Source organism: Triticum urartu, chromosome 6A (assembly GCF_056163025.1).
Source record: "Triticum urartu cultivar PI428250 chromosome 6A, HENAU_Tu73, whole genome shotgun sequence".
NCBI classification, from domain to species: domain Eukaryota; kingdom Viridiplantae; phylum Streptophyta; class Magnoliopsida; order Poales; family Poaceae; genus Triticum; species Triticum urartu.
In genome coordinates, this window is record NC_141878.1 from 267,877,293 (window position 1) to 267,893,554 (window position 16,262).

At 40.6% G+C, this 16,262-nt stretch overlaps 1 long non-coding RNA gene across 2 annotated transcripts; it reads left to right on the forward strand.

The window, feature by feature from the left end:
- The first annotated feature begins 3,985 nt into the window (after nucleotides 1–3,985).
- LOC125516261 (uncharacterized) lies at nucleotides 3,986–6,582 on the forward strand. 2 transcript variants are annotated; one of them, XR_007287327.2, is made up of 4 exons: nucleotides 3,989–4,234; nucleotides 4,310–4,533; nucleotides 5,302–5,369; nucleotides 6,382–6,582. It is a non-coding gene; the product is annotated as an uncharacterized LOC125516261 (long non-coding RNA). The 2 variants fall into 2 exon arrangements; XR_015608088.1 differs by having other exon boundaries at nucleotides 3,986–4,533.
- The last annotated feature ends 9,680 nt before the right edge of the window (nucleotides 6,583–16,262 follow it).

Here is a 16,262-nt window from a genome sequence, read left to right on the forward strand (position 1 = left end):
ATTTTGATCAACCTCATCCTCATAATGGTCCTCCACCTCTGCAGTAGTAGAAGGAGCTATAGAAGCATCAACAGTATGTCCAGCGGCATAAGAAGTTTGACCGGGCTTGATTTGGAAGGCGATGTTGTTGTTGTAGTTGATGTAGAGGTGCGATAGGTGCAGCGGGCGGTGGTTGTGGAAGACGCATGAGCAATTCATTGAACTTGTTATGGAGCTTTGTTTCGAACGCCTTCTCAATGCTATCTATCTTCTCCATGGCCTAATCAAATCTGTTGAGCACATCTTCCACTTGTCCACTCATCATTTGCTAAAACTTATCATGAAGCTCCTTATTCGTCAAATTCTCCCGGTCTATCTTGTCGGCTTGTGATCCTGCCATGGTTAGCAGCAATAGAAACACACAAGAATACGATCCTACAAACTACTAACAAGTGGTGGTGGTGGGTGTCACAAATCCGTCAAGCAAATCTCAAGTTCTTACCAGTTCTTACCCAGCAGCACGCGGTGATCGACAACCGTTGTAGTCAAAACTCTCAAAGCTTGGATAGAGCGATTACCAGGGAGAGTAAAATGCATGAAGTAGATGTATGTGGAGCTAGGTAGGCAAATCATACGGTAGCAAAAAGGGCCATCAATAATCAATTTAGAGATGCAAATTTGAATAAACGCTCAACGACGGTACTGTGCTGGTACTAGGCTAGACCATACTAGAGATGCGAGCCTAGAACACGAACAAGATCATGACGTGGCGCATAAACAAGGGAAAAGCACACTCTGAATTTTTTTGCACTCTTATTATTATTATTATTATTATTATTATTATTATTATTATTTTGTGAAAAGTCACTATAATGGTGAGTGCATCAAAACTCTTCCCAAGTCAAACTAACAGGATAGGCACGACAAAAAATTGACATTTTTTTCGAAAATCAGGGCAGCGACGACGAAAAAGTTCGACAAAAAATTACTATGATGGCAAATGTCTCAAAAGACTCAGAAAAGCCTAAAAATAGGATGGGGAAAATTATTTTCGACTACCGAAATTTTGTCCTAAAAACTGCCCGGGGGTCTCTAGACTTTTTTTCCGAAACCTACTCAGGCAAGGAAACACGAATCGGAAAATAGATGGATCTCGAAAACAAACCTAATATGAAAAGAACTCAGATTGGTGGTGGATATATGATGGTAAGATATGGCAGCGGTGGTCGTATATGTCAGCGGTGATGGTATATGGTAGCCGTGGTGGTATATGGATACGGATTGGTGGTGGTATATGGATACGGATTGGTGGTGGTATATGGATACGGATTGGTGATGGTATATGGATACGGATCGGCGACGGATAAGCGGTGGTGGTAGATGGCAGGGGCGATGATGATGGTGCGGCGGCGGCATGACAACTTATGACCAAAACTCGACACTCTAAAATACTAGACTCTAAGACCAACAACTAGACACGACGATGCAACCGAAAATTCAACAAAGCAAAATACTGAAAAGAACATGCAAAGGCTCAGACTGGTTCGGACATACTGAACTAACCCTAATTTTTTGTGGCTTTTCGTGGACTGTAGGTATGAAGAATAGACTTGATCTAAACTATGAAAAACTGTAAAATCTCACCGAGCAACCTGGAAATCTGATACCACTTGATAGAGGCGAGGGGCCCGATCTTTTGATGAGATGGTGGCTATCTTTTTGGTGGAGTCGACATTGATGATCCCACTACGATCGTGAGAGGACGTCGCGCCTTAGCAATCACTAAACCAACTCCAAGGGGTTGTTGACCATGCCGAAGCATGATCAACCTGACCACGAAGGTCTATTTCCTTCAAGCAAATGAAGAACAAGCAAGAAACTGAAATTGCAATCTGGATATTGCGAATATAAGAGGAAAGCTTTATTAATTAAGGTGGGTTTCTGTGATGTCTTGGTTGGTCGTTGAACACAAATGAAGTATGCGAAGTTGCAGCTATGGCGAACTTTTAATCTAAACAAAACCCAAAGTCTAAACGATGCCCTAAGGGTTGTATATATGTAGGAAGAGGGGGGATTTCGTGGCCCCTAAAGGAGGGGTCCAAAACCAACCCTAACTCTTGTTTCCCCACACATACAGACTCTAAAATAGCCTATACTAAAGTATTTTGAAATTACATGGTCCTGGCCCAATAATAAGGGCATGCAGCACCTAGAATAGCCTCTGGACGAAATTTATGAAGTGGCATCTTGTATATTTCGTCCAAGGCTTCATGCACTCCTTATGGTGGCTTCAAAGTCTTAAAACCATCACTTGTAACTCTGTTCTTGTCCGCCTTGCACATGTCATCATCTTCATGCTTGGTCTTGCTCCAATGTTCATCCATCTTATCCATGACAGGCCCTTCATTTGTAAGCAAAACAAATGTATCCACTTTAGGCAGCATCATATTCTCATGAACTTAGAATCATTACCAAGAAACGAAAGTACCTGATAATTTAATTGGCGTGCGCGAGCGCTAGTAATTGGTCCAATATATGTAGCAGTAGGGGTTGTGGGTGTAACAATTGTATTGATGTCCTCATCATATGGACTGAGCTTCAGTGATTTAACTGCAGGTGCAGTTGCATCACTGACATGTGGGACAATGCCTGTTGGGCCCACTTGTCAGTGTCCCAATGCACCTGCAGTTAAGGAACTGAAGTAGCGTCCCGTAAGACATGTTGCGTGATTAACGTAACAGCTACATGGGCATATTTTTGGAGTAAATTACGGGGGAAGGAAGGGGTGGAAATATTGCTGATCACAACAGATTGGACGAGCACGGGGGGAGGAGAGTCATGCATGCAAATTTTTCCACACAGGGTGGAGTGGTGTGACTGCCGGAGGGAGAAGGAGAGTCAAGCGGGCATTCCGATTTCAAGGTGCACTAAATTATTGCATGTGATAATTAAGGCTGACCATAGTGGTGGTAATGTGGTATCTTACTAGCTGGTATCATGCACATGGAAATAGCAAACATGCTGATGTGGCAAAGAATTAAAAAAAAGAGGGGGGTTAGAGTAACATAGGTAGATGCCGTATCATGTTAAATACTATGCTACTTTGTGTCATTCATGGCACTATAAAGGTAGTCCCGTATCATACGCTAGTATCATGCACATGATACTAGTACATGATACTTTCTACTATGTAACATCCCAAAATACTAAATTTTGGAATGTTAATAATTTAAATAGGATTAATTAAAAACTTGCTTGTTGTTAGTAAATTTTGACTAGGATTTCAAACTTTTGGAGTTTAAATGGATAATAAACGAGAGGGAATAAAAGGACTTTCCAATTATTCATTTGATTCTTATTTTGGGTTTACCGAATATTCAAATGAGAGGGAATAAAATTACTTCCTGAATATTCCTTTCGATCTTCTTTTGAACTTTGAGAATATTCAAATGAGAGGGAATACATGACTTCCTCAAATTAAAAAAAGGTAGGACAATTGAATATTCTTTTATTTGGATTTTGATATTGAAACAATGCCAACTCTAAAATAAAATCAAAAGAGAGAAGGAAATATGACTCCTTCAAAATACAAAGAGTTGGATATGTTTCTAATTTTATTTGAATTTATCTCTGGAGTTCAAAATTTATAGGACATTTTATGAAAATATTATATGTATTTTATATTAGTATATTGGACTGGAAAAATGTACACTATGTTGTATGTAACTATATTTGTTTTATAGGATGTTCTGTTATTTTGTAGAAAAAAAGGTTTTGGATCATTTTTCGAGCCAAAGCCATTTCTATCAATAAAACAGAATAGGAAATAACTAAACCTATTCCTAAACCCAAACTGAAGCCCATATCCCTATCTCTTGCCTCGCGCGCAGCGCCACGGGCAGCATCAGAGGGCCCAGCAGGCCGAAGCCCAGCACGGCGGCGCCCCTAGCCGTTTTCTTTTTCTTTTTTTCTCTCTTTTCCTTTCTGTCACTGACACCGCTGGCCCGCCTTCGTCGTCAACCTTCAGCCGGACTCCCACCCGTGCACGAAACTGCAACGAGCCCGATCCAAACCACGCGTGAATCACGCGATCCCTAACCCCCTCCAAATCCGTGTACAACAGGAGACTCCTCTCGCTCCTCTCATCCGATTCCAACACCTAGTGCTCCAGCTCTGCCTCGATTACAAGCTCCCGATCTCGCCGGAGTTCCGCCGCTGCTGACCTCCGCCATCATCGTTTCTGTCGCCAAAGAGGGTCCCTGAACCTCTTTTCTCCGTTATCCTCTTTGCATTGATCTCCTCTACCGCCTTGACCCTCTATCTCGCACAGGAGGGCACCAAACCGAGCGCATATACCTCGACCCAAACATCACCGCCGACGCTGGAGCTCCAACGCTATTGCATTGCCACCAGGGGACGCTCCCATCGCCGTTGATGACACCATCTTCACCTCAGTTGTACGCCTCGACAGCCGTCACCTCGCCTTCGCCGGAGAACCGCCGGAGGAGCGCCGCCGCCCACGACCGAGGCCGCCGCTGTCCTCCCATGTACACGGTGAGCACGCGTGCGCAAACCCCTTGGGCCAATCCAAGCGAGACATGTGGTAGACTGCTACAGTAGACGCTGCAGTAGTAAAAAAACAGAGTTTCTTTTTGTCTTTTTACAGATTTTCACCTAATTTCAATTAGCTATATCTCTTGGTCCGTATATCCAAATTCATCAATTCTTTTTCCTGTGTACTCGTAGTGACCAGGAGAATACGATAGAACCAAAATTTCACATGTTTTAACTATTCAAATTTGAATTTATTCAAATTCGAATTCTTCATTCCAGAGGGCATATTTTGTAAACTATATATCCTTTCCAATTGATTTGTTTTGCGTCTGAAAACTTTTATCAAATACTTGTTGGTAATATTCTGTATACTCGGCATTTCACATACTTTTGACCTGTTTGAATTTAAATTCAATTCAAACTTTATCTCGCTATAATTCGAATTGCAGTGCTCGTATTCCATCAATTCTTTTACAAATAATTGATATGTCATATGTGATCTGTTAAACACCATGTGTGTTCCTCCTTATACCGTTGACCCTGTTCCATACCATCTCATATATACTCTTGTATAACAATATTTCATCATTCATTAACTCTTTCGAGTTCATTCCTTCACCGTGTCACCGTATAACATCATCGAGACCCATACAATAACATTAAGCCTGTATGTATTATTCTTGTTCAACCTTGCCATATTTGTTTTGTTGTTCTTTTGGTTTTTCCATATGGCATGGTTGTTTATTTGAGTTCTTTCATTTGCGATAGATTGCTCGGAGCGTGATGAGTAGAATTGTCAGGATTGTGAGTGCGACGAACTTCATCTAATATACCAGGCAAGTTACACCTTGATCATCCTTCATCCTATTATTTTTCTATATGCATGTAGTTATATATATCACATTACTATATTATGCATGTTAGGAATATTATGGTAGCATGTTATTGCTATTGAGATGCAGTTAGTATGGCCTTATTGTAGAACGTGGTAGTGTATTCTTGCTATACTATGTAGACGGGGATTGGTTCGTGTATTCATCGATATTAGGTGAGGATTATATATAATATAACTTGAGCAGAAACATAATACATAATTCACCTCTGGATGGACAGGGTTGCATCATGGTTTATTGTTCCTTTTCTAAGGACATGGACCATGGCTAAGTGCGCTCGAATGGTATTGCTGGGTGGTTTCAAGAACATCATGGTTTATACCTTGTGAATGTAAGTGGGTGCTGTCCAGGCTCAAAAAGATCAGATAGACTTAGTGACTAGTAGCTTCCATGTATAATCACTGGCTAATGTGGGCTCTGGCTTAGTTGATCAGTTGTGGAGACCTTACCCGGATGTGCCAGCAGATGTAGTTATGATAGTTGGGATGGGCCTCCTATGAGAGACTAGGCGACTGCTTCTGAAATACTTTGTCTCAATCTTCGGGTTGAATCCAGTGGGTAAAGTGTACAGACCTCTGCAGAGTGTATGAACTAATCATGATTAGCCGTGTCCTTGGGTATGGACAAATTTGAGACACTCTGCCATTACAGTTGTTGGATGATCTTGATAGATGATACTTTAATAAAAATTGAGTGGGAAACTTAATATGGGGATAGGTTGGAATTGGGGTGCCCAATTCAACCATATGTATTTAATTGTAGCAAGACATAATTAAAATTTGACTATTATATTATGTAGTTATCAGGGAAAATTTTAGCTTTCTAGAAAACAACCACTACATTATCCTCTTGATATACCTTGCATGTAGATGTAGGTCTGTTATATAATTCCTGTGTGACTTGCTAATAAATTCAAAGTATTGACCCTTCGTAGCTGCAACATTTCATTTTGCAGATTTTATATGACGAGAGGGTGGTACGATGTAGGTTTACGATGTATATACTCGACATTTGCCTGTGGTGTTGATGGACTTCATGGAGATTTTATTTGCTTTTCCGCTATGTTTTTGTTGCGAGCTAGCCTTGAGCTATGTAGGTATGTGTTATATTAAATTCTGGATCTACATTGTAATATTATGACATGTAGTTTATTCTAGATATTACATCTTGTACTGTGTGTGCTAGCTATTGATCTAGGGACTAGCACAGTGAGCACAGAGACATCGAATCTTGTCAGGTTCGGGTCGTTACATACTATGAGTAGCCTAAAGAGAATATTAACTAATCTACTCTCTACTCTTATAAAAAGCAGAGTTGGTGATGATGGTGTGCCTGTCATCCTGCAATATAGGTCGTCCAATCTATATCTAATGGATAGGAAGGAAACTATGACAATTTACCCGGACTCCACTCCACATTTGCAGATAAGGCCTTCCCTTGTTCATCATTTTCTCCCACAAGATCATGATGTTCCGTGCAATGCACAGGCATCTTGCTAGTGCATGTAAAAATCTTTGTCATTTACTAGTGTTCATGCATGCAATGCGCTAGTGCATTGGTAAACACATTTTTTTGTGAAGAACGAGAGCATTAATTGAGTACTTTTGCAGACTACAAAAACTATTCCACCGCCTCTATCTTGGTAAGTGTTGGGGATATAGCTATCAGTTATGACCCGCCCAGGAGGGGCCGGGTCAGCCCCAATGGCGGGTCACAAAGGAAGCCCAGTAGACATTTAAGACGATAGTTTATCAAATCTTATAGAAGGCCTAAAGGCCTAAAGGCGGTTCAAGGCCCAATATTGTAAACCGCCGTATGTAAGGCAAGACTTGTAAGGAAAGGAATGTAAAAGAAGTCACTCAGCCGGACACGACTTATAAGCCGTCCGGGACTCTGTAGGCTACCAGGCGACAACCCGTGTATATAAGGGGACGACCCGGTGGAGGCTTAGGGCAAGAAACAAGAGATCGATAACCATGCCGGTGAACTAGCCTCTTGGTGATCGAAACCCCAGCAATATCAACATAACTAGACGTAGGCTTTTACCTTCATCGTAAGGGGCCGAACTAGTATAAAACCTCTCGTGTCCTTTGTCCCGATTAACCCCTTTAAGCTTCCTAGTTGCGATGGCCCTACGACTAAGTCCTTCTGCTAGGACATCTGCCGTGACAATTCCACGACAGTTGGCGCCCACCGTGGGGCCAGCGCACGGTGGATTTGAGTTCTTGAAGGGCAACTTCGAAGGGCTCAAGGGATACGCTGTGGGCCGGATGACCAAGAGTCGTCGCGGCAAGCTCCACATCGACGACAAAGGCTGGGGCCCCGAGGCCGGCTCAATTGAGTACGGGTACCGGGTCCCCTTCGGCGGAATTCATGTCTTCATCGGCCGGATCAGCGAGTCGGGCCCTGAGCCGGACGTCCACACCAACCTCGTCGAAACGGCTCAGCGGTCCGCCCGTGTTCAATCTGTCGTGAAGCATGCCTTCGTAGGTTGCATCCACAGCGGTGAATATTCTGAAGGATCGGTGAATGGCGGTGAGACGGCCGTCTGTTCTGACGCTACATCATCAACGGGCGAGACAGACTCTTTGTATCAGCTGCAGGATGGCATGCTCGGGGGCTGTTCCGATGGAAGCAGTATTCCGGACCCCTCCGAGCCGCCGAATCGGGCCAGAGTCTTCATGGCAGGTACGCAGCCCGGGCAGAACTCCACAGCTGCAGCAGCAACAACCACCGGGTCGGTGATACGTCTCCAATGTATCTATAATTTTTGATTGCTCCATGCTATATTATCTGCTGTTTTGGACATTATTCGGCTTTATTATCCACTTTTATATTATTTTTGGGACTAACCTATTAACCGGAGGCCCAGCCCAGAATTGCTGTTTTTTACCTCTTTTAGGGTTTCGAAGAAAAGGAATACCAAACAGAGTCCAAACGGAATGAAACCTTCGGGAACGTGATTTTCTCACCGAATACAACTCAGGAGACTTGGACCCTATGTCAAGGCACGTAACAAGAGGCCACGAGGTAGGGGGCGCGCCCTACCCTACCAGGCGCGCCCCCACCCTCATGGGCCCCCTGTTGCTCCACCGACGTACTTCTTCCTCCTATATATACCCACGTAGCCCCAAACGATCAGATACGGAGCCAAAACCCTAATTCCACCGCCGTAACTTTCTGTATCCATGAGATCCCATCTTGGGGCCTGTTCCGGAGCTCCGCCGGAAGGGGCATCAATCACGGAGGGCTTCTACATCAACACCATAGCCTCTCCGATGAAGTGTGAGTAGTTTACTTCAGACCTACGGGTCCATAGTTAGTAGCTAGATGGCTTCTTCTCTCATTTTGGATCTCAATACAATGTTCTCCCCCTCTCTTGTGGAGATCTATTCGATATAATCTTCTTTTTGTGGTGTGTTTGTTAAGACCGATGAATTGTGGGTTTATGATCAAGTCTATCTATGAATAATATTTGAATCTTCTCTGAATTCTTTTATGTATGATTGGTTATCTTTGCAAGTCTCTTCAAATTATCAGTTTGGTTTGGCCTACTAGATTGGTATTTCTTGCAATGGGAGAAGTGCTTAGCTTTGGGTTCAATCTTGCGGTGTCCTTTCCCGGTGACAGTAAGGGTAGCAAGGCACGTATTGTATTGTTGCCATCGAGGATAACAAGATGTGGTTTTCTTCATATTGCATGAGTCTATCCCTCTACATCATGTCATCTTGCTTAAGGTGTTACTCTGTTTTAACTTAATACTCTAGATGCATGCTGGATAGCGGTCGATGAGTGGAGTAATAGTAGTAGATGCAGGCAGGAGTCGGTCTACTTGTCTCCGATGTGATGCCTATATACATGATCATACCAAGATATTCTCATAACTATGCTCAATTCTGTCAATTGCTCAACAGTAATTTGTTCACCCACCGTAGAATACTTATGCTCTCGAGAGAAGCCACTAGTGAAACCTATGGCCCCCGGGTCTATCTTTATCATATCAATCTCCTACTACTTAGTTATTTACTTTGCTTTTATTTTACTTTGCATCTTTATCATAAAAATACCAAAAATATTATCATATCATATCTATCAGATCTCACTCTCGTAAGTGGCCCTATAGGGATTGACAACCCCTATTTGCGTTGGTTGCGAGGATTTATTTGTTTTGTGCAGGTACGAGGGACTTGCGTGTAGCCTCCTACTGGATTGATACCTTAGTTCTCAAAAACTAAGGGAAATACTTATGCTACTTTGCTGCATCATCCCTTCCTCTTCGGGGAAAACCAACGCAGTGCTAAAAGAGGTAGCAAGAAGGATTTCTGGCGCCATTGCCGGGGAGGTCTACGCAAAAGTCAACATACCAAGTACCCATCACATACCCTTATCTCCCGCATTACATTATTTGCCATTTGCCTCTCGTTTTCCTCTCCCCCCAATTCACCATTGCCGTTTTATTCGCCCTCTCTCTCTATCCTCCCTCTCTATTTGCCTCTTTTTGTCCGCTTGCTTTTTTGTTTGCTTGTGTGTTAGTTTGCTTGTTTGTCGCGATGGCTCAAGATAATACTAAATTGTGTGACTTCACCAATACCAACAACAATGATTTTATTAGCACTCTGATTGCTCCTCTTACCGATGCTGAATCTTGTGAAATTAATACTGCTTTGCTGAATCTTGTCATGAAAGATCCGTTCTCCGGCCTTCCTAGTGAAGATGCCGCTACCCATCTTAATAGCTTCGTTGATTTGTGTGACATGCAAAAGAAGAAAGATGTGGATAATGATATTGTTAAATTGAAGCTATTTTTTTCGCTTAGACATCGTGCTAAAGCTTGGTTTTCGTCTTTACCCAAAAATAAGTATTGATTCATGGAACAAATGCAAAGATGCTGTTATCTCTAAGTATTTTCCTCCCGCTAAGATCATCTCTCTTAGAAACGATATTATGAATTTTAAGCAACTTGATCATGAACATGTTGCACAATCTTGGGAGAGAATGAAATTAATGATACGTAATTGCCCTACTCATGGTTTAAAGTTGTGGATGATTATACAAAAAATTTATGCCGGATTGAATTTTGCTTCTAGAAATCTTTTAGATTCGGCCGTGGGAGGCACTTTTATGGAAATCACCTTAGGAGAAGCTACTAAACTCCTAGATAATATTATGGTTAATTATTCTCAATGGCATACTGAAAGATCTACTAATAAAAAGGTGCATGCGATAGAAGAAATTAATGTTTTGAGTGGAAAGATGGATGAACTTATGAAATTATTTGCTAATAAGAGTGTTTCTTCTAATCTTAATGATATGCCCTTGTCTACTTTGATTGATAATAATAATGAATCTATGGATATGAATTTTGTTGGTAGGAACAATTTTGGTAACAATGCGTATAGAGGAAATTTCAATCCTAGGCCTTATCCTAGTAATCCCTCTAATAATTATGGTAATTCCTACAACAATTCTTATGGAAATTATAATAAGATGCCCTATGATTTTGAATCTAATATTAAAGAATTTATTACTTCGAAAAAGAATTTTAATGCTTTGGTTGAAGAAAAATTGCTTAGGATTGATGAGTTGGCTAGGAACGTTGATAGAATTTCTCTTGATGTTGATTCATTGAAACTTAGATCTATTCCACCTAAGCATGATATCAATGAGTCTCTCAAAGCCATGAGAATTTCCATTGATGAGTGCAAAGAAAGAACCGCTAGGATGCATGCTAAAAAAGATGCCTTTATAAGAGCGTGTTCCTCTAGTTCCTATGAAAATAAAGATGAAGATCTAAAAGTTATTGATGTGTCCCCTATTAAATATTTGTTTTGCAATATGAATCTTGATAATGATGGGACTGAATATGATCCACCTTTACCTAGAAGACGTTCCAAGAATTCGGAGTTTTTCGATCTTGACGCTAAAATTGATGAAAGTGGGATTGAAGAAATTAAAACCCTAGATGTTGCTAAACCCACTATTTTGGATTTCAAGGAATTTATTTACCAAAATTGCTCTTTGATTGATTGTATTTCCTTGTTGCAATCCGTGCTAAATTTTCCTCATGCTTATAGTCAAAATAAAGTGTTCACTAAACATATCGTTGATGCCTTGATGCAATCTTATGCAAAAAAACTTGAATTAGAAGTCTCTATCCCTAGAAAACTTTATGATTAGTGGGAACCAACTATTAAAATTAAAATTAAAGATCATGAATGCTATGCTTTATGTGATTTGGGTGCTAGTGTTTCCACGATTCCAAAAACTTTGTGTGATTTGTTAGGTTTCCGTGATTTTGATGATTGCTCTCTAAACTTGCACCTTGCGGATTCCACTATTAAGAAACCTATGGGAAGAATTCATGATGTTCTTATTGTTGCAAATAGGAATTTTGTGCCCGTATATTTTATTGTTCTTGACATAGATTGCAATCCTTCATGTCCTATTATTGTTGGTAGACCTTTCCTTAGAACGATTGGTGCAATTATTGATATCGAGGAAGGAAATATGAGATTCCAATTTCCGTTAAGGAAAGGCATGGAACACTTTCCTAGAAAGAAAATTAAATTAAATTATGAATCTATTATTAGAGCCACATATGGATTGCCTACCAAAGATGGCAATACCTAGATCTGTCCTTGCTTGTTATGCCTAGCTAGGGGCGTTAAACGATAGCGCTTGTTGGGAGGCAACCCTATTTTATTTTTATTCCTTGCTTTTTTCTCCTGTTTATTAATAAATAATTTATATAGCCTCTTTTTAGGTTGTGTTTTTTGTGTTTAATTAGTGTTTGTGCCAAGTGGAACAGTTGGGAAGACTTGGGGAAAGTCTTGTTAATCTTGCTGTAAAAAACAGAAACTTTAGCGCTCACGAGAACTGCTGCCATTTTTATTTGGAAAGTAATATTTAGTTAATTCTTTCTTCAGATGATTAATAGATAAATTCCTCACGTCCAGCAATTTATTTTATAATTTTTGGGGCTCCAGATCTTGCGCTAGATACAGATTACTGCAGACTGTTCTGTTTTTGACAGATTCTATTTTTCGTGTGTTGTTTGCTTATTTTGATGAATCTATGGCTAGTAAAATAGTTTATAAACCATAGAGAAGTTGGAATACAGTAGGTTTAACACCAATATAAATAAAGAATGAGTTCATTACAGTACCTTGAAGTGGTCTTTTGTTTTCTTTCGCTAACGGAGCTCACGAGTTTTCTACTTTAAGTTTTGTGTTGTGAAGTTTTCAAGTTTTGGGTAAATATTTGATGGATTATGGAACAAGGAGTGGCAAGAGCCTAAGCTTGGGGATGCCCATGGCACCCCCAAGATAATCTAAGGACACCTAAAAGCCAAAGCTTGGGGATGCCCCGGAAGGCATCCCCTCTTTCGTCTACTTCTATCGGTAACTTTACTTGGAGCTATATTTTTATTTACCACATGATATGTGTTTTACTTGGAGTCTTGTATGATTTGAGTCTTTGCTTATTAGTTTACCACAATCATCCTTGCTGTACACACCTTTTGAGAGATCCATACATGATTTGGAATTTATTAGAATACTCTATGCGCTTCGCTTATATCTTTTGAGTTATATAATTTTTCTCTAGTGCTTCACTTATATCTTTTAGAGCACGGTGGTGGATTTGTTTTATATAAACTATTGATCTATCATGCTTCACTTAGATTATTTTGAGAGTCTTAATAGCACGGTAATTTGCTTAAAATCCTAATATGCTTGGTATGCAAGATTAATAATAAAAATTCTCTTACGAGTGTGTTGAATACTATGATAAGTTTGATACTTGATAATTGTTTTGAGACATGGAGATGGTGATATTAAAGTCATGCTAGTTGAGTAGTTGTGAATTTTAGAAATACTTGTGTTGAAGCTTGTGATTCCCGTAGCATGCACGTATGGTGAACCATTATGTGATGAAGTCGGAGCATGATTTATTTATTGATTGTCTTCCTTATGAGTGGCGGTCGGGGACGACCGATGGTCTTTTCCTACCAATATATCCCCCTAGGAGCATGCGCGTAATACTTTGCTTTGATAACTTGTAGATTTTTGCAATAAGTATATGAGTTCTTTATGACTAATGTTGAGTCCATCGATTATACGCACTCTCACCCTTCCACCTTTGCTAGCCTCTCTAATACCGCGCACCTTTCGCCAGTATCATACACCCACCATATACCTTCCTCAAAACAGCCACCATACCTACCTATTATGGCATGTCCTTAGCCATTCCGAGATATATTGCCATACAACTTTCCACCATTCCGTTTATGACACACTCCATCATTGTCATATTGCTTAGCATGATCATGTAGTTGACATAGTATTTGTGGCAAAGCCACCGTTCATAATTCTTTCATACTTGTCACTCATGCATCATTGCATATCCCGGTACACCGCCGGAGGCATTCATATAGAGTCATAACTTGTTCTAAGTATCGAGTTGTAAGAAAAATAAAAGTGTGATGATCATCATTATTAGAGCATTGTCCCAAGTGAGGAAAGGATGATGGAGACTATGATTCCCCCACAAGTCAGGATGAGACTCCGGATGAAAAAAAAGAAGAAAAGAGGCCATAAAAAAGATAAAAGGCCCAAATAAAAAATGAGAGGAAAAGATAGAAGGAACAATGTTACTATCCTTTTACCACACTTGTGCTTCTAAGTAGCACCATGATCTTCATAGTAGAGAGTCTCTCATGTTATCACTTTCATATACTAGTGGGAATTTTTCATTATAGAACTTGGCTTGTATATTCCAATGATGGGCTTCCTCAAAATTGCCCTAGGTCTTCGTGAGCAAGCAAGTTGGATGCACACCCACTTAGTTCTTTTGAGCTTTCATATACTTATAGCTCTAGTGCATCCGTTGCATGGCAATCCCTACTCACTCACATTGATATCTATTGATGGGCATCTCCATAGCCCGTTGATACGCCTAGTTGATGTGAGACTATCTTCCCCTTTTTGTCTTCTCCACAACCACCACTCTATTCCACCTATAGTGCTATATCCATGGCTCACGCTCATGTATTGCGTGAAGATTGAAAAAGTTTTGAGAATGTCAAAAGTATGAAACAATTGCTTGGCTTGTCATCGGGGTTGTGCATGATTTAAATATTTTGTGTGGTGAAGACAAAGCATAGCTAGACTATATGATTCTATAGGGATAACTTTCTTTAGCGATGTTATTTTGAGAAGACATAATTGCTTTGTTAGTATGCTTGAAGTATTATTATTTTCTATGTCAATATGAACTTTTGTCTTGAATCTTTCGGATCTGAATATTCATACCACAATTAAGAAGAATTACATTAAAATTATGCCAAGTAGCACTCCGCATCAAAAATTCTGTTTTTATCATTTACCTACTCGAGGACGAGCAGCAATTAAGCTTGGGGATGCTTGATACGTCTCCAACGTATCTATAATTTTTGATTGCTCCATGCTATATTATCTACTGTTTTGGACATTATTGAGCTTTATCCACATTTATATTATTTTTGGGACTAACCTATTAACCGGAGGCCCAGCCCAGAATTGTTGTTTTTTTGCCTATTTTAGGGTTTCGAAGAAAAGGAATATCAGACGGAGTCCAAAACGGAATGAAACCTTCGGGAACGTGATTTTCTCACTGAATACAACTCAGGAGACTTGGACCCTATGTCAAGGCATGTAATAGGATGCCACGAGGTAGGGGGCGCGCCCTACCCTACCAGGCACGCCCCCACCCTCGTGGGCCCCCTGTTGCTCCACCGACGTACTTCTTCCTCCTATATATACCCACGTAGCCCCAAACGATCAGATACGGAGCCAAAACCCTAATTCCACCGCCGTAACTTTCTGTATCCATGAGATCCCATCTTGGGGCCTATTGCGGAGCTCCGCCGGAGGGGGCATCGATCACGGAGGGCTTCTACATCAACCCCATAGCCTCTCTGATGAAGTGTGAGTAGTTTACTTCAGACCTACGGGTCCATAGTTAGTAGCTAGATGGCTTCTTCTCTCTTTTTGGATCTCAATACAATGTTCTCCCCCTCTCTTGTGGAGATCTATTCGATGTAATCTTCTTTTTGCGGTGTGTTTGTTGAGACCGATGAATTGTGGGTTTATGATCAAGTCTATCTATGAATAATATTTGAATCTTCTCTGAATTCTTTTATGTATGATTGGTTATCTTTGCAAGTCTCTTCGAATTATCAGTTTGGTTTGGCCTACTAGATTGATCTTTCTTGCAATGGGAGAAGTGCTTAGCTTTGGGTTCAATCTTGTGGTGTCCTTTCCCGGTGACAGTAAGGGCAGGAAGGCACGTATTGTATTGTTGCCATCGAGGATAACAAGATGGGGTTTTCTTCATATTGCATGAGTCTATCCCTCTACATCATGTCATCTTGCTTAAGGCATTACTCTGTTTTAACTTAATACTCTAGATGCATGCTGGATAGCGGTCGATGAGTGGAGTAATAGTAGTAGATGCAGGCAGGAGTCAGTCTACTTGTCTCGGATGTGATGCCTATATACATGATCATACCCAGATATTCTCATAACTATGTTCAATTCTGTCAATTGCTCAGCAGTAATTTGTTCACCCACCGTAGAATACTTATGCTCTCGAGAGAAGCCACTAGTGAAACCTATGGCCCCCGGGTCTATCTTTATCATATCAATCTCCTACTACTTAGTTATTTACTTTGCTTTTATTTTACTTTGCATCTTTACCATAAAAATACCAAAAATATTATCTTATCATATCTATCAGATCTCACTCTCGTAAGTGGCCCTATAGGGATTGACAACCCCTATTTGCATTGGTTGCGAG